Here is a 25,762-nt window from a genome sequence, read left to right as displayed (position 1 = left end):
TCCTTGTACCTTCCATCGCACCGTAAGCAATTGCCTATAAAGAACGCTAAATCTTCTCCTTGTGTGGTGTCTGTCTGTGGGGGGGAAGTTATTTATCTGTACGATCGCTGGAGACGGCTCTCCCCGGAGACCTCTCCCCTTGTCCTCGGCCGACCCTCCCGGTCCGTCTAACATTGGTGGCCAGCGGCGCGATCCGAATCAACGCGTAATCGTACAGAGAGTAGCTCACCCCACGACAAAACCACGATGTCAGCCAAAGATAGCGGTTACACTGAAAAGTTCCAAATGGATAAGTTGGAAGAATATAGCCACCGCGAACTTAAACAATTCTGCATGGAACTAGGCATTGCTACCACCGGCCTGAGTACCAAAGACGATTTAAAGCGCGCCCTTGAGTCGTGGGCGGAAACTGGGGTCACCGGATCCCCCGACCAAAACAGTGTCGCACCAGAGGGGAACGCCACGGCTCCCGAGGAGCGGGGAACGGGCCTCTCGCAGGAGGAGATCCAAGAAAGAGAAAGAACCAGATTACATGAGTTGGAAATGGCACGACTCAAGATGGACGGGGAACTAAAGTTAGCCGAGCAGAAACTAAATCTAGAACATCTGCGGCTCCGAGAAGAGCGAGAAGAAAAACAGAGACAGAGAGAGCTCGAGGAAAAAAGAATAACGCTCGAACACGAGCGCAAACTGGCGGAAATAGAACTCCGGAAACAGAATAAAGAACCGGGGGTGCCTGAGCGACCGCACACCCCGGGAGCAACCGAGAGAAAAGTCCACATCCCCAAGGATGTTGTCCGAGAATATGTCCGAGAGGACGACATACAACAGTGGTTCAAAGCCTACGAGATCGCCATGACCTCCCACCGGATCGACCGGAGTGATTGGGGAGCCGGACTATGGGGGAGGTTCGTCAACGAAGGCCGCGATGCCCTATTGCAGCTCCCAGATCACCAGATGTCGTCCTACGACCACATGAAGGCTGCCCTCCTCACCCGCTACGGCCTCACGCCCGAGATGTACCACCAGAGGTTCAGAGACTGCACCCGGATCCCGGGTACAACTTGGGTGGAGTACGTCAACTATTTCAGCCGAGCCTTCGAGGGTTGGATCAAGGGGAGCCATGTAACGACCTACGAGCAACTCTTTAACCTTATGGTATGGGAGCACCTGTCGAACAACTGTTTCGTCGAGCTCAGGCAGCACCTCCTCGACAGTAAATTGACTGACCCCCGGCAACTCGCCGCCGAAGCTGACCGATGGGAAAGCACCCGAGTGGGCCGGAGAGGACCGCACGAGCAAAACCGAAACAACCAAGGCCAGCACCGTCCCCGGGGAGGAGGAGGAGGCCAGGGGCGAGGGAGAGACACCATCCCGGCAACACCCGTGGCCAGCACCCCGCCCCCGGCCGGGCGGGGCAACCCCCCGATGCGCCCGGGGTTCCGAGCCAACGTCACGTGCCACCGATGCCAGCGAGTCGGCCACTACGCCAATGACCCGAGCTGCCCGCAGAACCAAACACCAAAGCCCCGCCAGGTAGCGGCCGCCGCCCTGGGGGAAGAACGACTATCAGAGGAACAGGAAGAATATGAGCCGGCCCAGCAAGAGTGGGAACCGGCCGCCATGGTTCTAGCATGCCTAGGGGGAAAGGACATGGTTCCGCGGGCCCCCCTACCCGCCAACACCCGGAAATATGGCCAATGGGTGACCATTAATGGACGTCGGGCCGAGGCCTTACGTGACACAGGCGCCAGTGTGACGGCCGTCCGCTGTCACCTGGTGAAGCCCGAGCAGATCCTGCCGAACATTCTCTGCCCCGTCCGCTCAGCCGACAATTCCGAGAGTCTGTGTCAAATGGCCTGCGTCCCCTTCGAATGGGGAGGGGTCTCCGGCCTGTTGAAGGTGACGGTCCGGGATGATGCACCCGTGGACTGCCTCCTGGGGAATGACCTTGAGAGTTCCCCGTGGGCCACCGTCGAAAGAAGAGAGCACCTGGGGATGCTGGGCCTCCCGGACTGGGCCTGCGTAACCACCCGGTCCATGGCCGCCCGTGCCGTCCCCCGATCAGAAGATCCAGAATGGCCAGCACCTCCGCCCCCGGTCGCCCCAGCAGAGGACCACGACGAGACCAACCCCCCAGAACCAACGGCCGAAGGGGTCGCGCAACCCCAGGACCTTCCCGGCCTGGCTCAGTGGCGTCAAGAAGGGGGGCCCACCCAAGAGCAGTTCCGCCAGGAGCAAAAGACCTGCCCCTCCCTCGAGGGGCTCCGCCAGCAAGCCAGCGCCCAGAGCGCAGGGGACTCCACCGGAACTCATTGGGTCTATTGGGACAACGACCTGCTATACAGCGAACAAAGAATCGCAGAACTAGGGGCCAGTCGAGTGCTGGTGGTGCCTCTCCGCTTCAGAGACTTCCTACTAACTCTGGCCCACGATGTCCCCCTGGCTGGACACCTGGGCCAGGACAAAACCTACAGTCGCCTAGTGACTCACTTTTTCTGGCCGAAGATGCGGAACGACGTCCTTAACCACTGCCGGTCCTGCCCCACGTGCCAAGCCAGTGGGAAGAGCGGCCGTAAGCTGAAAGCCCCTCTGCAACCCTTCAAAGTGGTCGAGCGCAAAAGCCCCGTCACTTACCTCATCGACATGGGGACCCCCCGGAACCCCCTTCGGGTCCTCCACACCAACAGACTCAAACCACACTTTGTGCGCTCAGAACTCAGCCTCCTGATGGCTACGGACAGTGGGGCGGAGGAAGACTCCGAACCCCTCCCGGATCTCCTGAAGACTCAGGAGAACGACGGTTCCGTGGACGGGGTCCGGCTCTCCGATGCCCTCACCCCAGAGCAACGCCAGGGCTGCCGGGACCTCCTACTGCGGTTCGCTACACTGTTCTCCCTCACCCCCGGAATCACCCCTTGGTGCTTGCACGACGTGGACACCGGGGACAGTCCCCCTGTCCGACACCGGGCCTACCGCGTGCCAGATCGGGTACGGGCCTGCATCCAAGAGGAAGTGGCCAAAATGCTCACGATCGGGGTCATCGCGCCCTCGGACAGCCCCTGGGCCAGCCCAGTTGTACTGGTCCCCAAAGCCGCTGCCCCCGGCACCACGCCTGAACTGAGATTCTGCGTCGACTACCGGGGCTTGAACGCTGTCACCCGGACCGACGCTCATCCTATCCCCCGAGCAGATGAATTGATCGACCGGCTGGGGGCCGCCCGCTATCTCAGCATCTTCGACCTAACAGCGGGCTACTGGCAGGTCGGTCTCACACCCCGGGCTCAGGAACGGTCTGCCTTCTCTACCCCCGATGGCCACTACCACTTCAAGGTCATGCCCTTCGGCATGAAGAATGCCCCCGCTACTTTTCAACGTCTAGTGAACCAGGTCTTGGCGGGGCTCGAGGAGTTCAGCGCTGCCTACCTGGACGATATCGCGGTGTACAGCCGCCACTGGTCCGACCACCTCCTCCACCTCCAAGAGGTCCTGCAGGCCCTCCAGCGGGCCGGCCTCACGATTAAGGCTGGCAAATGCCAAATTGGTCAAGGGTCCGTGACCTACCTCGGGCACCAGGTGGGAAGCGGGCTGGTGGCCCCACTGCAACCTAAAATTGCTGCCATCCAGTCCTGGCAGCCCCCCCGTCACCCAGACCGAGGTCCGAGCCTTCTTGGGACTCACCGGCTACTACCGGCGGTTCGTGAGGGACTACGGCAGCATTGTGGGGCCCCTCACGGGTCTCACGTCCAAAAACCAGCCGAAGCGGATCAACTGGACCACCGACTGTCAAGCGGCCTTCGAAAAGCTGAAGGCCGCCCTGTGCACCGCCCCTGTGCTCCAGGCCCCCGATTACAGTCGGGAATTCATTGTACAGACAGACGCCTCCGACCACGGCATCGGGCGGTTCTTTCCCAACTGAACCCCGAGGGCCATGACCAGCCGGTGGCCTTCATCAGCAGACGTCTCCTGGCCCGAGAACAGCGCTGGAGCACAATCGAGAGGGAGGCCTTCGCAGTGGTGTGGGCCCTCAAAAAGCTCCGGCCCTATCTCTTCGGTACCCACTTCCGGGTACAAACCGACCATCGACCCCTGCAGTGGCTGATGCAGATGCGGGGGGAGAACCCAAAATTATTGCGCTGGTCCATCTCCCTGCAGGGAATGGACTTCACCGTGGAACACCGACCGGGCCAAGACCGCGCCAACGCAGATGGCCTGTCACGCTTCTTCCGCCTCGACGAGGAGAGTCCCCAGGAAGATGGGTGACTCTCCCCGCCTTCAGCTGGGGGGGACGCATGTTGGACAGGCCACACGAAGGGCTTGCTCCCTCCCCGCATGACAGGGCCTAAGCCCCGGCCCGCCAGGCGTGACCCACACGAATCACCCGCACTCTGTCTCCCGACGGAACTCCTGCCCCCGGACCTCCATGTATCACGGGACCGAGCCACCACCGGCTCCCCCGGCCGGATCAAGCCGCCATCTTGGGCCCTGCGCCACGAGGCCGCGTGGCCTCCACCCGACCCTAACCCTGGGCCTGGCCGGCCCCGGCATCCCGGCACCACCTTCCACCCAGGAGGTGAGCGGACCACTTGGCAGGTCAATGGGAGAACGAAGCGTCAAAGGCTCTCCCCCGCCAGGTGCCGATCGCCTCCAGCTCCCCCAGGCGCTGGCTCCACCCCCTGCTGGGTGTCTGGACACCTTCATCCCGGACCCTCCGACCTCCAAGTGCGAGGGTCCGGACATCAAAGGGCGCCAGACCTATAACTAGGGCAGCTCCGGAGCAGGACGGCAGTTGTATCCTGGAGTCGAGAGACACCGAGAGAACTCAGCCTTGACGGACTACTGGCGCTGCCGTAGCCCTATCTTGTGAACTATCGTCCTGCCTGCTGGCGCTGCCGCGGCCTTCTGCAACATCCATACTCGTCGGGACCTGCTGGTGCTGCCGCGGCCCGTTGTAACGACCATCCTCACCGGGACCTGCTGGCGCTGCCGCGGACCGTGCATCGACCATCTCTCCGGGACCTGCTGGCGCTGCCGCGGACCGTGTATCAACCATCTTCACCGGGACCTGCTGGCACTGCCGCGGACCGTGTATCAACCATCTTCACCGGGACCTGCTGGCGCTGCCGCGGCCCGTCCCAGCTAGAACACCGAGCTCGAGGATTGTGAGCTATCCATCATACCACCTCAACTACCAGACTGGTAACCAGACTGTCCCGCTACCCCCTTTCCCCACCTTGAGAGACTTGAATCGAGGGGACCCCTGAGTCCAGACCTCCTTGTACCTTCCATCGTACCGTAAGCAATTGCCTATAAAGAACGCTAAATCTTCTCCTTGTGTGGTGTCTGTCTGTGGGGGGGAAGTTATTTATCTGTACGATCGCTGGAGACGGCTCTCCCCGGAGACCTCTCCCCTTGTCCTCGGCCGACCCTCCCGGTCCGTCTAACATTGGTGGCCAGCGGCGCGATCCGAATCAACGCGTAATCGTACAGAGAGTAGCTCACCCCACGACAAAACCACGATGTCAGCCAAAGATAGCGGTTCCACTGAAAAGTTCCAAATGGATAAGTTGGAAGAATATAGCCACCGCAAACTTAAACAATTCTGCATGGAACTAGGCATTGCTACCACCGGCCTGAGTACCAAAGACGATTTAAAGCGCGCCCTTGAGTCATGGGCGGAAACTGGGGTCACCTGATTCCCCGACCAAAACAGTGTCGCACCAGAGGGGAACGCCACGGCTCCCGAGGAGCGGGGAACGGGCCTCTCGCAGGAGGAGATCCAAGAAAGAGAAAGAACCAGATTACATGAGTTGGAAATGGCACGACTCAAGATGGACGGGGAACTAAAGTTAGCCGAGCAGAAACTAAATCTAGAACATCTGCGGCTCCGAGAAGAGCGAGAAGAAAAACAGAGACAGAGAGAGCTCGAGGAAAAAAGAATAACGCTCGAACACGAGCGCAAACTGGCGGAAATAGAACTCCGGAAACAGAATAAAGAACCGGGGGTGCCTGAGCGACCGCACACCCCGGGAGCAACCGAGAGAAAAGTCCACATCCCCAAGGATGTTGTCCGAGAATATGTCCGAGAGGACGACATACAACAGTGGTTCAAAGCCTACGAGATCGCCATGACCTCCCACCGGATCGACCGGAGTGATTGGGGAGCCGGACTATGGGGGAGGTTCGTCAACGAAGGCCGCGATGCCCTATTGCAGCTCCCAGATCACCAGATGTCGTCCTACGACCACATGAAGGCTGCCCTCCTCACCCGCTACGGCCTCACGCCCGAGATGTACCGCCAGAGGTTCAGAGACTGCACCCGGATCCCGGGTACAACTTGGGTGGAGTACGTCAACTATTTCAGCCGAGCCTTCGAGGGTTGGATCAAGGGGAGCCATGTAACGACCTACTTGCAACTCTTTAACCTTATGGTATGGGAGCACCTGTCGAACAACTGTTTCGTCGAGCTCAGGCAGCACCTCCTCGACAGTAAATTGACTGACCCCCGGCAACTCGCCGCCGAAGCTGACCGATGGGAAAGCACCCGAGTGGGCCGGAGAGGACCGCACGAGCAAAACCGAAACAACCAAGGCCAGCACCGTCCCCGGGGAGGAGGAGGAGGCCAGGGGCGAGGGAGAGACACCATCCCGGCAACACCCGTGGCCAGCACCCCGCCCCCGGCCGGGCGGGGCAACCCCCCGATGCGCCCGGGGTTCCGAGCCAACGTCACATGCCACCGATGCCAGCGAGTTGGCCACTACGCCAATGACCCGAGCTGCCCGCAGAACCAAACACCAAAGCCCCGCCAGGTAGCGGCCGCCGCCCTGGGGGAAGAACGACTATCAGAGGAACAGGAAGAATATGAGCCGGCCCAGCAAGAGTGGGAACCGGCCGCCATGGTTCTAGCATGCCTAGGGGGAAAGGACATGGTTCCGCGGGCCCCCCTACCCGCCAACACCCGGAAATATGGCCAATGGGTGACCATTAATGGACGTCGGGCCGAGGCCTTACGTGACACAGGCGCCAGTGTGACGGCCGTCCGCTGTCACCTGGTGAAGCCCGAGCAGATCCTGCCGAACATTCTCTGCCCCGTCCGCTCAGCCGACAATTCCGAGAGTCTGTGTCAAATGGCCTGCGTCCCCTTCGAATGGGGAGGGGTCTCCGGCCTGTTGAAGGTGACGGTCCGGGATGATGCACCCGTGGACTGCCTCCTGGGGAATGACCTTGAGAGTTCCCCGTGGGCCACCGTCGAAAGAAGAGAGCACCTGGGGATGCTGGGCCTCCCGGACTGGGCCTGCGTAACCACCCGGTCCATGGCCGCCCGTGCCGTCCCCCGATCAGAAGATCCAGAATGGCCAGCACCTCCGCCCCCGGTCGCCCCAGCAGAGGACCACGACGAGACCAACCCCCCAGAACCAACGGCCGAAGGGGTCGCGCAACCCCAGGACCTTCCCGGCCTGGCTCAGTGGCGTCAAGAAGGGGGGCCCACCCAAGAGCAGTTCCGCCAGGAGCAAAAGACCTGCCCCTCCCTCGAGGGGCTCCGCCAGCAAGCCAGCGCCCAGAGCGCAGGGGACTCCACCGGAACTCATTGGGTCTATTGGGACAACGACCTGCTATACAGCGAACAAAGAATCGCAGAACTAGGGGCTAGTCGAGTGCTGGTGGTGCCTCTCCGCTTCAGAGACTTCCTACTAACTCTGGCCCACGATGTCCCCCTGGCTGGACACCTGGGCCAGGACAAAACCTACAGTCGCCTAGTGACTCACTTTTTCTGGCCGAAGATGCGGAACGACGTCCTTAACCACTGCCGGTCCTGCCCCACGTGCCAAGCCAGTGGGAAGAGCGGCCGTAAGCTGAAAGCCCCTCTGCAACCCTTCAAAGTGGTCGAGCGCAAAAGCCCCGTCACTTACCTCATCGACATGGGGACCCCCCGGAACCCCCTTCGGGTCCTCCACACCAACAGACTCAAACCACACTTTGTGCGCTCAGAACTCAGCCTCCTGATGGCTACGGACAGTGGGGCGGAGGAAGACTCCGAACCCCTCCCGGATCTCCTGAAGACTCAGGAGAACGACGGTTCCGTGGACGGGGTCCGGCTCTCCGATGCCCTCACCCCAGAGCAACGCCAGGGCTGCCGGGACCTCCTACTGCGGTTCGCTACACTGTTCTCCCTCACCCCCGGGATCACCCCTTGGTGCTTGCACGACGTGGACACCGGGGACAGTCCCCCTGTCCGACACCGGGCCTACCGCGTGCCAGATCGGGTACGGGCCTGCATCCAAGAGGAAGTGGCCAAAATGCTCACGATCGGGGTCATCGCGCCCTCGGACAGCCCCTGGGCCAGCCCAGTTGTACTGTTCCCCAAAGCCGCTGCCCCCGGCACCACGCCTGAACTGAGATTCTGCGTCGACTACCGGGGCTTGAACGCTGTCACCCGGACCGACGCTCATCCTATCCCCCGAGCAGATGAATTGATCGACCGGCTGGGGGCCGCCCGCTATCTCAGCATCTTCGACCTAACAGCGGGCTACTGGCAGGTCGGTCTCACACCCCGGGCTCAGGAACGGTCTGCCTTCTCTACCCCCGATGGCCACTACCACTTCAAGGTCATGCCCTTCGGCATGAAGAATGCCCCCGCTACTTTTCAACGTCTAGTGAACCAGGTCTTGGCGGGGCTCGAGGAGTTCAGCGCTGCCTACCTGGACGATATCGCGGTGTACAGCCGCCACTGGTCCGACCACCTCCTCCACCTCCAAGAGGTCCTGCAGGCCCTCCAGCGGGCCGGCCTCACGATTAAGGCTGGCAAATGCCAAATTGGTCAAGGGTCCGTGACCTACCTCGGGCACCAGGTGGGAAGCGGGCTGGTGGCCCCACTGCAACCTAAAATTGCTGCCATCCAGTCCTGGCAGCCCCCCCGTCACCCAGACCGAGGTCCGAGCCTTCTTGGGACTCACCGGCTACTACCGGCGGTTCGTGAGGGACTACGGCAGCATTGTGGGGCCCCTCACGGGTCTCACGTCCAAAAACCAGCCGAAGCGGATCAACTGGACCACCGACTGTCAAGCGGCCTTCGAAAAGCTGAAGGCCGCCCTGTGCACCGCCCCTGTGCTCCAGGCCCCCGATTACAGTCGGGAATTCATTGTACAGACAGACGCCTCCGACCACGGCATCGGGGCGGTTCTTTCCCAACTGAACCCCGAGGGCCATGACCAGCCGGTGGCCTTCATCAGCAGACGTCTCCTGGCCCGAGAACAGCGCTGGAGCACAATCGAGAGGGAGGCCTTCGCAGTGGTGTGGGCCCTCAAAAAGCTCCGGCCCTATCTCTTCGGTACCCACTTCCGGGTACAAACCGACCATCGACCCCTGCAGTGGCTGATGCAGATGCGGGGGGAGAACCCAAAACTATTGCGCTGGTCCATCTCCCTGCAGGGAATGGACTTCACCGTGGAACACCGACCGGGCCAAGACCGCGCCAACGCAGATGGCCAGTCACGCTTCTTCCGCCTCGACGAGGAGAGTCCCCAGGAAGATGGGTGACTCTCCCCGCCTTCAGCTGGGGGGGACGCATGTTGGACAGGCCACACGAAGGGCTTGCTCCCTCCCCGCATGACAGGGCCTAAGCCCCGGCCCACCAGGCGTGACCCACACGAATCACCCGCACTCCGTCTCCCGACGGAACTCCTGCCCCCGGACCTCCATGTATCACGGGACCGAGCCACCACCGGCTCCCCCGGCCGGATCAAGCCGCCATCTTGGGCCCTGCGCCACGAGGCCGCGTGGCCTCCACCCGACCCTAACCCTGGGCCTGGCCGGCCCCGGCATCCCGGCACCACCTTCCACCCAGGAGGTGAGCGGACCACTTGGCAGGTCAATGGGAGAACGAAGCGTCAAAGGCTCTCCCCCGCCAGGTGCCGATCGCCTCCAGCTCCCCCAGGCGCTGGCTCCACCCCCTGCTGGGTGTCTGGACACCTTCATCCCGGACCCTCCGACCTCCAAGTGCGAGGGTCCGGACATCAAAAGGCGCCAGACCTATAACTAGGGCAGCTCCGGAGCAGGACGGCAGTTGTATCCTGGAGTCGAGAGACACCGAGAGAACTCAGCCTTGACGGACTACTGGCGCTGCCGTAGCCCTATCTTGTGAACTATCGTCCTGCCTGCTGGCGCTGCCGCGGCCTTCTGCAACATCCATCCTCGTCGGGACCTGCTGGCGCTGCCGCGGCCCGTTGTAACGACCATCCTCACCGGGACCTGCTGGCGCTGCCGCAGACCGTGCATCGACCATCTCTCCGGGACCTGCTGGCGCTGCCGCGGACCGTGTATCAACCATCTTCACCGGGACCTGCTGGCGCTGCCGCGGACCGTGTATCAACCATCTTCGCCGGGACCTGCTGGCGCTGCCGCGGCCCGTCCCAGCTAGAACACCGAGCTCGAGGATTGTGAGCTATCCACCATACCACCTCAACTACCAGACTGGTAACCAGACTGTCCCGCTACCCCCTTTCCCCACCTTGAGAGACTTGAATCGAGGGGACCCCTGAGTCCAGACCTCCTTGTACCTTCCATCGTACCGTAAGCAATTGCCTATAAAGAACGCTAAATCTTCTCCTTGTGTGGTGTCTGTCTGTGGGGGGGAAGTTATTTATCTGTACGATCGCTGGAGACGGCTCTCCCCGGAGACCTCTCCCCTTGTCCTCGGCCGACCCTCCCGGTCCGTCTAACAATCATGCTTCTGTACAGAGAGAGATAGTGGTACATAACACTGTGTCACTGATTTTTTCACCCTCTTGTCTCCCATGCCTGTAACTCAAAGTCCACCAGCGTAAGGCCGTGTGGAGGGCCATTACATGCCAGGTGCGGACTCTAAGTGTCTCCAACCGACGGCGCACACACTGTCACAAGAGGTGGGATGACATCTGCCGGCTGAGCAAGAATGTGTCAGAGATGACGCAGGGGCTGCTCCCTCGGACTGGCAGGTTGGCGCGCAGGAGCATGACACCACTAATGGCCCACATCTTAGCTGTGACACAGCCTGAACTGGATGCATGTTTGAAGGAGCATCTGCAGCAAGCTGGGCTTGAGTATTCTGGGAAGGGTGACTTTGGTTGTGAGTGGCTGCATGTGTTCACAGCCTGGGCCAGCGTTGGGCTCCGTGATGTTTGTAGTGTGATACAGTGGCTTGTAAGGGACCTATGTGTTGGGTGCAGCTGTATTGCATTTGCCCTACCTGTACTTTCTCATGTCAATGGAGTAATGGGCCTTGACATTGCAATCTGAACCGTTGGCTTCTGGCATCATCTGCATTGGGGTAGTCAGGGACTTCCCATTTAAGGGAACAGCAGTGTGCATCATCTGATTGTGCTTTCATCAATGTGTGCATTGCCTGACCTCAGAATTGTGAGGACTAGACATCTGACACCAATGTGCAACTGTATTTGTACCCGAAAGTACGACATGGTGGATGGCATGAGCTCATGGCCATTGTAGACTGTTATGTTGTAGTCTGTATCTGTGTTGTCCCCGTCTGCACCCTCCAGATGTGACAGTGGCAACATGTTATGAGGTACATCTTTTCCCCCATCAGGGCCTTAGGTGTGCTCAGAGGTATTCGTGTGTCTGGGTAAACAGAGCCACCGGCAGGCAATTTGGCTGTGTGGTCATCACATGGCTCACTTATGCCACGTTTGCTTGATAACACCCAAAATTCGTATTCAGAATCGATGTTACACAATGTTACTCCACAGGGTGGTGTGCAACATGGAAACATCATCATCTTGTTTAATGCTTTGCTTGCATATGATGGTTGTGTTGATGCCAATTAACTGATTCTACATCTCTCTCTCTCATGCAGCATCTCCCGTGGGCACAGAAGGACAGGGGACGGACACCAGTGGTGAGGGATCAAGCACGACTGCTGCACACGAGCACAGTGACACTGATGTGACCAGCACCTCAGAGGGGGACAGGAGACTGCTGGAGGAATCACAGCCAGAGACACTGACCTCTACTTCATCTGATGCCAGCGGTGACACATCTATGTTGGCGGGCATAGGGAGTGGGAACTCTGCCTCTTCTTCCACCACACAGCGTCCAGCGCCCACCCTCCCACCCTCCCACCTACTTCCACTTGTGCTGGCCGTGTTCGCATCAGTAAGAAGGGAAGAGTGTCCTTCATCCCAGGCATCGTTGAGTCTGTGGACCTTTTGTGCCAGCTGTGTGTGGGCCAGACAACTCTCATCAACGCCTTCCTAGACCACAACAAAAAATTGGCACAGGTTGTTGCTTTCATGGAGGGCATTCATTCAGATGTGTTTGGGCTACACCGGACTGTCCAGTCTTTGTCCCCCGTAGTGATGGCAGCCATTCAGCTGGCACAGTCACAGAGTCTGGCTCCAGTCCCTTTGGCCACCCCCCTGCCAATGGCTACTTCTAACAATAGTGACCACACACCACAGACCTCAAGGGCAAGATACAGCACACGCAGCACACAGCAGCAGCAGCCCAAGCGGTCCAGGGTGCCGACACCATCCCCACAGAAAACTTAAGCCACCCCAGAGCGCAAAGGCAAAAGCCCGTCAGGTGACACCAAGGGCCATAAAGCCAAGAAGCAGACTGCAGGCTCACATGCCTCAGATGCATCCCCAGCCAAGGACTCTCCTGTCCCATAAGCGTCTCGCAAAGACAAGCAGACAGTTTCCGTGCCCGCTGAGAAGCTGGTGCCTGCTAAGAGTCCACATAAAAAGAGCTCCAAGGCAGATTCACCCACAACCTCAACTCCCATCCAGAGCCCTGTGAAGCAGGGAAAGGAGGGCACTGTAGGGGGGGACACCTTGTAAATAGGGGATGGAGGGGCAAAGGCAAGGCCAGGCCAAGCGTACTGCTGGATCCAGCATGTCCCCAGAGGGAGGGACACCGTCTGCACCTGATGCACCTTTGGTGGTGAGTGTGCCTGTTGTGTCTGCACCACTTGCCACTAATCCGAAGACAAGGAAGCCATTTAGAATCCCCAAGAAGTGAAAAGGCACCCCTCCACAATGTCCCACACACACTGTGTCTCACAGCAGCATGACTCCACCTCCACATGCCACCACGCCACCTGGTCCAAGCAGCCCTCTGGCTTCCCAAGCCACTGATGGCTCTACCTCAGCTGGGGCTCTCTCTCCCCGGTTCAGTCCTCCAACTGTCCCCGACACACAGCCACCTCCCAGTCTGATTGACAGCCAAGCCTGAGTGGAAGTCCCCCTTACACACCTGTCTCTCCCACAGCAGTGCCTGGACTGCTCATTGTTACCCCCTGACTGTGTTGCTGACCATGGGAGGGTACAGTCACACACATTCCCTGGGCAGCTTCTCATGTACCTACTCTGCACCTTGGACTGGCCAATGGCCTTGATGTTCACTGCTGTTTGCCCCTTGCCTCTGCAGGATCTCATGTAACTACTCTGCACCTTGGACTGGCCACTGGCCTTGCTGTTTGCCCCTTCCCTGTGCATCTTTTCATGTACTTACTCTGCACCTTGGACTGGCCACTGGCCTTGATGTTCACTGCTGTTTGCCCCTTGCCTGTGCAGGATCTCATGTACCTACTCTGCACCTTGGACTGGCCACTGGCCTTGATGTTCACTGCTGTTTGTCCCTTCCCTGTGCAGGATCTCATGTAACTACTCAGCACATTGGACTAGCCACTGGCCTTGATGTTCACAGCTGTTTTCCCCTTGCCTGTGCAGGCTCTCATGTAACTACTCTGCACCTTGGACTGACCACTGGCCTTGCTGTTTGCCCCTTCCCTGTGCAGCTTCTTATGTACTTACTCTGCACCTTGCACTGACCACTGGCCTTGATATTCACTGCTGTTTGCCCCTTGCCTGTGCAGGATCTCATGTAACTACTCTGCACCTTGGGCTGGCCACTGGCCTTGCTCTTTGCCCCTTTCCGTGCAGCTTCTCATGGACTTACTCTGCACCTTGGACTGGCCACTGGCCTTGATGTTCACTGCTGTTTGCCCCTTGCCTGTGCAGGATCTCATGTAACTAATCTGCACCTTGGACTTGCCACTGGCCTTAATGTTCACTGCTGTTTGCCCCTTACCTGTGCAGGATCTCATGTAACTACTCTACAACTTGGACTGGCCACTGGCCTTGATGTTCACTGCTGTTTGCCTCTTCCCTGTGCAGGATCTCATGTACCTCATCTGCACTTTGGACTGGTCACTGGCCTTGATGTTCACTTCTGTTTGCCCCTTCCCTGTGCAGCTTCTCATGTACTTATTCTGCACCTTGGACTGGCCACTGGCCTTGATGTTCACTGCTGTCTGCCCCTTCCCTGTGCAGGATCTCATGTACCTCATGTGCACTTTGTGCTGGCCACTGACCTTGCTCTTGTCTACTATTGGTGCCTATCGGTGTAATATGCGGATAAAGACAGTTACTCCTGTTGTCTGTTTTGTCAGTGTCCTTGCTGAATAAAGGGTTTACTGTGTGGGTATGTTTTACTGTGACACATGCTCTGTATGCCACTTCAACATTGCCAATGGCTTGTCTAATTTTTTCTGGGTTTTACAGAGGTCACATGCACTTCAGTTCTTCTTGACTCTGAGACTTGGGGGTGCAATGATGGTGGTTTTTGATGAACTACTGTGATCATTATCATTATTTTGTCATGTTAGCTATATCGTACTCATGTCATGTTTGGATGCACTGCCAGCACAGAGTGGGGTTCTATCCACAGGATTTCAGGCAGGCTGGCCAGGGTAATCATGTATGTGTGATATTACTTGATATGTGCACAGCAGTGTTGGAGTATGATCATCTTTCGATGGGCAGTCATACTAGTCACATGTGCTAATTTCAATGTGTGCATTTGGGTGGTCAAGAAGTGTGCAGTGTTGAGGGGGTGACTTTGTCTGTAGTGTTGATGTGTATGTGTGTGTCCCTGCAATGTCAACTGCATACATGTCACCCAGGAGGTGAGTGCCTGTTAGTTTGATTGGTCAGCCCTGTACTTGTGATTGTGTGCACATGTGGGAGTTGTAGGTTGTGCAGCGTGCAGCGTGTTGGTGTGTCCTTGCACTTCTGGGGGACTCCTACTTGTTGTTGGTGGCAATTGTGAGTATGCAGAGTGGGTGACTGTCAATTCAGTGTTGTGTTTTGTTGATCAGCCATGTGTCTTGATACTGTTTGTGGCCGCTGTGCAGACCTGCTCAGCCACACTGATATTGTGGGTGTGTTTTCTCATGTATTGCTGTCACATGGGGCTTTTGCGGCTCTGGTATGGCATGTGGGGTGTGGAGTCATACCATCCCCTATCTGTGCTTCTGATGCCTACCCATTGTGAGTCTGCACTCCATCTATTTGTGTATGGTGCACCCATGCCATGTCCACTACTGGCGTACACACCACTTCACTTTCATGTCAACTGTCCCCTTGGGTTGCCAGTGTGTGCCTCTTCATCACTTCATTTGTTACACTATGCTTTGTGGTGTTGATCTGTGCACAGGAGCAATATGCCACTCAGGACATTTCCCCAATTGGTTATATGTGATTTTCTCGTACTGTTTCTCAGTCATGGTTGCTCATATCCAGTTCAACTGTTTGTGCTGCACAGTCCTCTGGTCATGTTGTTTGCACCTGGGGGTCCCAGACTTGTGCATCTGTGGGTGTTGGGTTAGCTGTATGTGTGTTTGCTGAGGTACTGCTTCACTTCCTGAGTGTGATGGTGTCTGTGCTGTGCTGATTGTTGCTGATTGTTGTTGTGGGTGTTCATGGTGTGTCACTCATATCTGTGTGGACCTGGTATGTTTGGTGTGCACACACTGCTTGTCGTGCATGCAGTGCTATGAGTGTATGTTGCCTTGTCCTTGCCTGGTGTGCATCCCCTGATGTCCTGCTGTGTTTGCAATGTGATGTATTGGCATGTGCATCTGTTGTGTGTTTGATGTGGATGTGTGCAATGTTTGGGCTGTGTTGTCTCTTGCAGCTGACAGATGCTCTGTGTGTGGTCTATTTGCATGTCAGTGTGTGTGTTTTGTTGGTGTGTTGTGTTTCATTCATATGTGTGTTGCCAGTATAGTGTGCCTTACTTGTGTGTCTGTCACATGCACTTAGGGATATTCTTGTTCCTGGGCTTGTTTTTGGTGCGTCCTTGGTGTTTTCTCCTTTCATATTTGAGCTGTCACTTGGCAATATTGTGCATGTGCAAGCATGTTGTACACTATGACACCATGTTGACTTGATGGGTAGTGTGGTATGTCTGTCTGTGTGCCATTGTACCATTTCTCGTTGGGGTATGTTGTATGTGCATTGTTCCTGACTGATGAGGTGTGCACTCCTGTTCTGTCTGGGCTCCCATTGCCTTTCTACTGTTTTGACGCACAGGCCAGGTCTGGTCTTGTTGTAGTTCGGTGTATGTTGTTATTGAGTTTTGTGTTTGGCTGTTGTGTTTGTGCCAGCATTGTTTCAGGCATCCCAGAGTGTGTGTGTGTAATGTTTGTGGATACCCCCCAGGGAGTGTGATTGTTTGTCAGTGTATTGACTGGACATTATTGGCACCGTTCTGTGTGTTTGACACTGGTGTTGTGTGCTGCAGGTGTGAGGAGGGTGGGGGAGGGATATGTGTGAAGGTTCCTACTTCTGCAATGGGCCCTGTGTGTTGTGCTGCTGACATACACCTGTCAAGAAGTTGGATACAGATGTGTGGCTGTTCACTGTTTGACTTCAGAGCCTTCCTTTCATCCCTGTGCCTATACATGGGTTGCCTTGCTGTCTCCCTGAGTTGTTGCACTGAGGTGACTGTGGTTTGACTTCACTCACTGTGCCAGCCATGTGTGATTTGATGGGCTGAGGGTGTTGTTATATGTTTCGTTTCTTGCATGTGATGTACACATGCTTAGTGGTAAGCTCCTTGGCCTTCCATTTGTGTGCACCTCACTTTAGATTTCCTATTTGTTGTCCTCCATTGCTGCTGACATGTGGTCTGTGTATGTGACTGTGTGTCAGTGCGGGGTATGTCTGTGTGACTTGGCAGGCTGTGTGTCCAGTTGAGTGATTGTTCATTATCTGTGTGAGTGTTCATTCTGTGCTTGGACTCAGTTTTCTTGCCATGAGAGTGGTGTAGGTGTGGTGTGTGGGTTGCCCTGGCCCTGTGCTTCTGTGCTGTGTGTTCCTCTGCAGCCCCACCTGCTGAGGCTGTCTCTCTAGTTGTTTGGTGTGTGGTGCAGGGTGTGGGTTCACCAGGCTGGTTATTGTGCATGGGGGAACACAGAAGGGGCACATGGCATGTCCCTTCATGTTTGGGGGGGCTAGTGTGTGGAGAGTGGAGGTGAGGCCCTATGATCATTGTGCACTGCCCATGCCTGGCACTGGCCCTGCCTTCTGCATTGTGCGTATGTTTTCCCGCGTCTTCACCGCTGCGTTGATGTGACCGGGACATTACATCAATATCGCGGTTGGTGGGTGACCTGGATACGGAGGGGTGATTTGGTGACAGGTAGGACATGTGTGGGTACACTTGTGGATGTGTTCCTGTCCCCACCAGGGTGTCTGGTGTGGACAGGAACCCTATTTCTGCCCATGAATTGTGGGTTGTTGTTGTGTGCGGAGTTGTGTTATTGCGTACCTGCGGCAGTGTCTGCGACAGTCCATGACTTGCTGGTAGTATGTATATCAGGTACAGCACCGGGAAGACGTGTAGAGCTGGATCCATTATGGTCGGGACTGGGCGGAAAGGACCGGGAATCAGGTTTCGCGCTTCCGCCGTCTCTGGTTGGGCGGTTTCTCCATGCAGTGCGACTGGCCGTTTGGGGTATCCTGATTTGTACGGCAGTGAGGACGTCATTCCGCACAGCGGTGGGTCTCCATTGGCTCACACCGCTGCTGTGGCGGGCACTTTTTTATGGCGGTTCATGTCCCACCGCGGCGGATGGGAAATGGGCTGTTTGCCCATACTAATATGGCAGGCGTGAGGACCGCTGCTGGCGTCCGGAAAATGGCATTTACCGCCACCGCCAGCACCGCGGTGGTGCCTCCGCCCGCCATCCTAATGGGCCTCTGAGTAACCATTTATTTACAATAACTATATACATACATTTGCACAGATCACACCCAGGACATGTCTGAAAACATTCAACCTGAGGAAACAATTGACACACAAGTGGAGATTGTTGACAGCACAATTGCTACTCCTACACCCATAATTCAAATTCAACTACTAGGAGATCAAACATGGCACCACTAATAGAATTTGAGGAAGGTGATGAAGAGCAAACATAAGGCAGGAACACAACTTCATCTGCACGCAGGACACCAAGGCAACGTAGAGTCCAACAACGTTCAGTTCACAATGAGGATGTCTCTGATGACATGTCAGACAGCTCGCCAATGTTTGGTGAGATTGAGAAATCAATTGTCACTGTACAGCACCTGCAAGCCTAACAGATAAAAACAGTGAATGGGCATCTGCAAAGCATGTTACATTCAATGCTGAAATAGCAGACATGCCAAGGGTGTTGTCTAGCTGTCATGGAAAAGGATCAATGTATACAAAGCAGCAGGCACAAGTAGCATATGGTACGATATGAAGTATTTACTAAATCAAGTAATCGATTGGAAGTAGCCACCACCACACTTGCAAGGAGAGCTGTGAACATCCAAAATAACATGGGGAACTGCTGCCAAGGGGTAGCTCATGGTCTGGTCCAAGTGACCACAGCTCTGGAGAACATTCAGACACATAACCTGTCAGTCCCCAACATATTACAACCACCTGAGAGCAAAGACGGCTGTAGCCTCAGTGGCATATCTGTGTCACATGGATGCTCTACAAGGCGAACATCTCAATACACACCTTGCATAGATATATCACCAACTTCACAGCCAAATCCTGATGAGAAGGTGGCCAACACAAGAAGTCGTAAAAAGTAGCTTTTGTAGGCAATCAGATGCATGGTATGAGATTGTTCTGTTTGTGTTCTCACACTTCGTTGCTTTGTTTAAACAATGACATACTATTAGGATACAGTTGATGATACACAATTCCAAAACATAATTACAACCTGAATAAAAGGTTATCTTCCAATAATGGAAAAACATTACCTCATGTGTGTTGGCTATTTTTTAGATGTGCTCAGCATTCTTACCTTTAAAATAGTTGTCTGTTATCTCTGTACGTCATGCTCGACACTCTGCAGTACATTTCCTGTCCTCTGGATCTTTAGTGGTGGTAGTTTGCAATCTGAGTCGGATTCTAGCTCTATGTTGACATTGTGAAAACTCTTCCTCATGGCTACGTTGTGAAGGATAGCACATGTGGAAATGATTTTGAAACAGGTGTCTGGTCTGTAGAGTAGTACCCCACCAGACTTATATAGACATCTAAAAGATCATTTCAGAATTCCAAATGTTAGTTCAATTATTGATTGTGTTGCTTTATGCGCCCTGTTGTACAGCCTTTCACTTATAGTTCTTGGATTCAGGCATGGTGTCAGTTTCCAAGGGTACAAGGCATATGCACTGTCTCCATAAAATTTATGAGAAGGAGAAACAAATAGATTAATTTACAAACATGCTATCGAACACTGTTTGAATCGAACTTTAATCTTCTTACCAAGTAAATAAACATTCCCAAATTCACTGTGACGGTACATAAAGGAATCATGTGTGCTGCCTGGGAATCTGGCTACAGGGTCAGTAATGATGCATGAGGCATCACACACTACCTGAACATTGAGTGAATGGGTGTTTTTCCTTTTTCTATAAATTGATTCATTTTCGGGGGCGGGGGGGCATATGGCAATATCTGTACCATCAACATAACCAATAACGTTTGGAACCTGTGCTAGCCTATAAAACATTAGTTTATTGTGTTGTATATTTTGGGAAGTGTTTGGAAACAAACAAATTAGTACAATTTGCCAACCATGATGTCTAAACAGCTATGAAGAAACCTAGACAATGCACTTTGTTACATTCCACCTGCCACTGCTATAACTCTCTGGTGAATCACTGACAGAATATCGATGCTAAAAACATCGATGGTAAAAACATCGTAAAAAATATATAGATTGTAAAAATATCAGCTCCCTATACTTAAACAGGTAAGTACAAAAATATTGAATAAAAAATATCGAAGTTAAAAATATAGATGTAAAAAATATTGATTTAAAAATATAAATTAATTAAATAATATATATTGAATATATAAAATATTATTATTATCTTTAGTAAAATATTTTACATTTAATATACATTTTAACAAAACATAAAAATTAAAATTTATTTAAAAAATATAAGCACGCAAACATAATAATTTATACATAAACATACATTTACCTTAAAATAATTTATTAACTATTTTCCTTATTTAATGTTTTAACTTTTAAATTATATAAAAATAAAATATATACATATATCAATAATTTAAAATAAAACATTCTATAAATAAATTAAAACATTAAACTATTAAAACAAAATTAAAACGTGCATTTCACAATACAATAGATACAACAGTAGGGAAAATGTTGGATAGCAAAATAATTAAATTTACTATTCCAACTGCAATGAGTACAACAGTAGAAAAAGTGTTGGATAGCGGAGGGGGAAAAATTACTATTCCCACTCCAAAGAGAGCAACAGTAGGGAAAGTGTTGGATAGCGGAGGGTAAAATTGACTATTCCCACTCCATTTAGTGCAAAACTAGGGTAAATGTTGGATAGTAGAAGAATTAAATTTACTATTCCAACTCCAGTGAGTGCAAAACTAGGGTAAATGTTGGATAGTAGAAGAACTAAATTTACTATTCCAACTCCAGTGAGTGCAACACTAGGAAAAATGTTGGATAGCGAAGGGGTAAAAATTACTATTCCCACTCCAGTGAGTGCAACAGTAGGGAAAGTGCTGGATAGCGAAGAGGTAAGAATTACTATTCCCACTTCAAAGAGTGCAACAGTAGGGAAAGTGTTGGATAGCAAAGGGGTAAGAATTACTAGTCCCACTCCAGTGTGTGCAACAGTAGGGTAAGTATTGGATAGCGGAGGGGTAAAAATTACTTTTCCCACTCCAGTGAGTGGAACAGTAGGGAAAGTGCTGGATAGCGCAGGGGTAAAAATTACTATTCCCACTTCAATGAGTGCAACAGTAGGGAATAGCAGAGGGATAACAATTACTATTCTCACTTTAGTGAGTGCAACAGTAAGGAAATTATTGGATTGCAGAGAAACAAAGATGACTAATAACATTTAAACAATTAGAAACATTAAATAATCTTAAAAATAAATAATCAATATTTAAGAAATATACAATTAAATATATTAAACATATAAAGAGAACACATATTATAATATTAGTTACATATAACAAGAAGGTATGAATATTATATAAAATAAGTTAATATATACATTTATAAACAATAATTATTTAAAAGGTGCAAATATTCACCAACAAACAAATTATTTAAAACAGAAATGTATTTATTTTGTTTCCTACCCTAAAACACCACACCAATAAAAAAAAGACATCAGCATTTGTATTTAAATCTATTTCCATAACTAACATAATTATAATGTATGTTATTAATAAAAAAGATAATTAACATTAATTGAGTACAAATTCTTTAACAGTATAATATTCCCAGCACACAATTACACAATTACTATAATTATTTACTAATTACTTATTTTAAAGTAATTAACAAATAATTATAACATTCATCAATAAAAAATTAATTACTTCCCACCCATCCCACCATTTACACCGATAAACACCACACCACACACCTAAAATTAATTACACAATTATCATAATTAATTACTAATTAATTTATTGTAAATTAATTAACAACTAATTAAAAATGTATCAATATAAAATAAATTACTTCCCACCCTTCACACCATTTACACCTATCCTATAAACACCACAAAACACACCTAAAATTAATTACACAATTACCGTAATTAATTACTAATTAATTAATTTAAATTAATTACCACTAATAATTAAACAATTATTCATAAATTAATTGACACATTTAACACTATAACATGACAATTAAACAAATATTAATAAATACAAATAATTCAATACATTTTGGTGCCGATTCCGATCCTGTAAAACCCGGGTACGAACTGTCGTACGGAGCGTTTTCTCCGTCCGACTCGTACCCGGGAAAACCACCTTACAAACCCGCAAGTACGATTTGTACAGAAATACCATTTCCATACGATTCGTACAAAACACCGACCGGCTAAAATATACCCACAATTCCGATCCGGGACACCGCGTACGTGACGTCCGGACGGAGTCAGGCAGCGTTTTACGAACCAGCAAGTACGATTCGTGCCTACGTCACTCCCCACGTAGCATTTTCTACGGGAGCCAAAAACTGCCGGGAAATTGAGGACGACACGAGGAAGGAGCACCTGTACGCGACGGACAGCCATGGACCCCATCCAACGTGTCATCCCGGCCCGCATAGCCTACGACCTGGTGCACAGGAACCGACGCAGACGCCACAGAAGGTCAGAACAACACCGAGGGGCAAAGGTGGGGGGCAGGGGCAGGAAACATAACCCCCACCCAAAGCAAAATGTACACATGCCCTGTACATACCGTACCTCCAAGGACTGGTCACTCGGGGGGGTTGTGTCCACCAAGGCCTGCGTCCCGCCACAACGGAAGTGGACGTGGACGCGTCCCGTCACCACAACAATTGTGGTACGCACCGTACCCACGCCTTAAGAGCGTGGCTACGGGTCGTACCACGCCTATCCCTACGTCACCCCAACAATGGTGGTACGGCCCGTACCCATGTTCTGTAGGCCTGGGTACGGGCCGTACCCCTACGGCACCCCAACAATGTCAGTACGGCCCGTACCCATGCTCTTCAGGCCTGGGTACGGGCCGTACCACCATTGTTGGTGTGACGTAGGGGTACGCGTGGTGCGACCCATACCCACGCTCTTCAGGCCTGGGTACGGGCCGTACTCCTACGGCACCCCAACAATGGTGGTACGGCCCATACCCAGGTCTGAAGAGCGTGGGTACAGGTCGCACCACGCCTACCCCTACGTCACACCAACAATGGTGGTATGGCCCGTACCCAGGCCTGAAGAGCGTGGGTACGGGTCGCACCATGCCTACCCCTACGTCACCCCAACAATGGTGGTACGGCCCGTACCCAGGCCTGAAGAGCGTGGGTACGGGTCGCACCACGCGTACCCCTACGTCACACCAACAATGGTGGTATGGCCCGTACCCAGGCCTGAAGAGTGTGGGTACGGGTCGCACCACGCCTACCCCTACGTCACCCCAACAATGGTGGTACGGCCCGTACCCAGGCCTGAAGAGCGTGGGTACGGGTCGCACCACGCGTACCCCTACGTCACACCAACAATGGTGGTATGGCCCGTACCCAGGCCTGAAGAGCGTGGGTACGGGTCGCACCACGCGTACCCCTACGTCACATCAACAATGGTGGTACGGTCCGTACCCAAGCTCTTCAGGCCTGGGTACGGGCCGTACCACCATTGATGGGGTGACGTAGGGGTACGGCCCGTACCCAGGCCTGAAGAGCGTGGGTACGGGTCGCACCACGCATACCCCTACGTCACACCAACAATGGTGGTACGGCCCGTACCCAGGCCTGAAGAGCGTGGGTACGGGTCGCACCACGCGTACCCCTATGTCACCCCAACAATGGTGGTACGGCCCGTACCCACGCTCTTCAGGCCTGGGTATGGGCCGTACCACCATTGTTGGTATGACGTAGGGGTACGCATGGTGTGACCCGTACCCACGCTCTTCAGGCCTGGGTACGGGCCAAACCCCTACGTCACCCCAACAATGGTGGTACGGCCCGTACCCAGGGCTTCAGAGCGTGTGGGTGGGTGGGTGGGTGTCGTGCAACGATCCACATCAGTGGACAGAGACATAGGGGGGTGTGCCCATCACTCCCAGCAGTGCCCAGACATATGAGGGGTGGGTGTCTATCACTCCCAGCAGTGCCCAGACATATGAGGGGTGGGTGCAGCGGACCCCCAGCAGTGCCCAGACATATGAGGGGTGGGTGCCTATCACTCCCAGCAGTGCCCAGACATATGAGGGGTGGGTGCCTATCACTCCCAGCAGTGCCCAGACATATGAGGGGTGGGTGCAGAGGACCCCCAGCAGTGCCCAGACATATGAGGGGTGTGTGCCTATCACTCCCAGCAGTGCCCAGACATATGAGGGGTGTGTGCCCATCACTCCCAGCAGTGCCTAGACATATGAGGGGTGGGTGCAGAGGACCCCCAGCAGTGCCCAGACTAATGAGGGGTGGGTGCCTATCACTCCCAGCAGTGCCCAGACAAATGAGGGGTGGGTGCAGAGGCCTCCCAGCAGTGGACAGAGACATGGGGGTGTGTACATCATCCTCCCATTAGCAAAACTCCATGGGTGCATGAAGGCATCCACAATGTGCGACTATGTTGATAGTGCCATGACAACACATCACTGACAGCAGTGTCCCACTCCCATGAGGATGGATGTCCTTCCCCCACTGCATGACACACCACATGTGGGTGTGATGACAAATTACACATGCATACCCACCCCTGGCGGTGGCAGCACAATACACACACTGAGATCATGCAACAAGACTGTATCCTCATGTGAAACCCCACTAAACTAAGAGAGCCTAAGGGAACACACACTGTCACCCACATTCAAGGACTGATAGGAATGTACAGGTGCTGGGGCAGCCAACAAGTTGTTGCCTCCCATGGAAGGAAAAGGGTGGAGTCCCCACAGATACAATGCCCACAATTGTCACTCAGGTGCCCAAATACCCTGCAGAACAAGTAACACATGTGTGCTAGGCAGGGTGTACACACATGCATAGTGCGGAAAAGGGACCATGTCCACATTAAGCCATGGCAACATACTCCATACACAAGTACAGTGACTACCAAGGATGGCACAGACGATGCAGGCGGAGACATTGCTGAGCAGGCATAGGCAAAGTTGAAGGGATCCCTCACACAGCAAGGAACTGTAGACACAGGTCAGCACAACAATTGGGAATCACCCTGCAGGGAAGAAGTCAGGTGCCACAGAGGAAGGAACACTCCTTGGGACAGTAAGAGCTTACATGACCAAAGATTATTTGCAGAGACCTTGTGATGGCACGCAGATACCAGGGTCCTCCCCATGAGCAGCACACCACAACATTTCCCAGACACCTAACACATTATCACCACCCCAACTCAGGGAGCAGCAGCACCAACAGCAATACCAGAAAAGCATTTGTGTGCAAATGAAAAACAAAATGCTTTATTCAGCATAAAAAAATTATTGGCCTTGAAATGTACACTATATACAAGGCCCATAGGCCAGTCCATATGCGAATTCCGGGGGGGGGGGGGGGGAGGGGGGGGACACATTGGGACGCGTCTCCCCTAGCTTGCCTGCACAGTTCACAGTTCCTTTCCATCCACAGGGTGGGTGGGCCTCATGTGGGGGGGAAGGACCAGGCACCGCAGGGACAGGAGGGGCAAGGGTAGGTGTTGTGGGTGCAGGGACGGACGACTCCACCACAGGGGGTGGGGCAGCGCCAAAGGTGGTGGTTAGGATGGCGCTGCACACGGTTGCAAGGTCTGCCAGCGTCTCCCCTGCACCCGAAGGAACCACAAGCCCCAAGGAGGGGGGGGGTCGGAGGGATGGATTGCAGCGCTAGTGGAGGAGGGTGTGGACAGGGGGGGACTCAACTCCCCTGCCTGGGGACTTCCTCGACCGCTTG

Source organism: Triturus cristatus, chromosome 3_2 (genome assembly GCF_964204655.1).
Source record: "Triturus cristatus chromosome 3_2, aTriCri1.1, whole genome shotgun sequence".
Taxonomy (NCBI): Eukaryota; Metazoa; Chordata; class Amphibia; order Caudata; family Salamandridae; genus Triturus; species Triturus cristatus.
Note: the sequence above shows the minus strand (reverse complement) of the source record.